Raw genomic sequence first — 954 nt, forward strand, 5'->3', positions numbered from 1 at the left:
GAGTCAAGTGAGCAGTAGTGACCGTAAGTAAAGTGCGTGAATCGTTGTGAATTGTAGCGTGTGTTTAAGTTAAAGTGACTGTGGAAGTTAAGTGTAATGCAAAGTTGTATTGAGAAAGAATAAACTAGTTTTATTTAAGAAAGGATTGTATCGCTGAAGTTTCTCGGGAAGAATTTATACCGGAAATTAACAAACGAACAGAGACGTAACAAAATCATAACATAATTTTTATAGAAACGGTTTTGATTTTAATTATAATTTGGAATATATTCAGAGATTTTATAGTATTCTGAATGATACTTATCTAATAAAAGTTTTGCAAAAATATTTTTTCTGAACAACATATATCCCTTAAATAAATAAGTAGAAAAATGCGAAAGTAATAAAAATAAAGAAATTAGACTTTTTTTGTAGATAAATCATCTTTAAAAAACTGTAGCTGCATTCAGCAGCGTCACTAGACACTAGCACACGAGGCTCGTGCCTCGATTCTTCTTGACAGTTCCCCAAATCTTCAGTTGGTGTCTAGAAAAATCAGAATAGAAAACACCAGTGGCGTAGCAACAGAGGGGCAGTAACCCCCGGGCGGAGGTGGGAAGGAGCCCAAAATTTCCTCTGGCCTATAATGCCTATTAATTAATAATTATGCCCTCCCATAGGATATAGCGCAACTGCCCAACGTTAAGTAAATACGACACAGTGTTACGTTATTTGTGTGTATTACGCTTGCAGTTTTAACTTTTAAAACCCGCACACTGAAATACAGTGAGACCGAATTGACGTACAGAAGTAAATTACACCATTCCATCATTCATATGTAGATCAAATACAAGTCCTAGAGTACAACGTACAAGTAAGTGTATGTTTAACAAAAAGAAAATAACGAGATTGATGTAACATATTAACTGGTGTGCAAGATTGGCAATATATGTAACAGGTACAGACTAGATCTAG

At 34.7% G+C, this 954-nt stretch overlaps 1 protein-coding gene across 1 annotated transcript in view; it reads right to left on the reverse strand.

Annotated features, from left to right (window-relative positions):
* LOC111086783 (uncharacterized protein C12orf56 homolog) overlaps positions 1-954 on the reverse strand; it is a 44,428-nt gene that overhangs the window by 40,179 nt on the left and 3,295 nt on the right. The window lies entirely within an intron of this gene.

Source organism: Limulus polyphemus, unplaced genomic scaffold (assembly GCF_000517525.1).
Source record: "Limulus polyphemus unplaced genomic scaffold, Limulus_polyphemus-2.1.2 Scaffold1426, whole genome shotgun sequence".
NCBI classification, from domain to species: domain Eukaryota; kingdom Metazoa; phylum Arthropoda; class Merostomata; order Xiphosura; family Limulidae; genus Limulus; species Limulus polyphemus.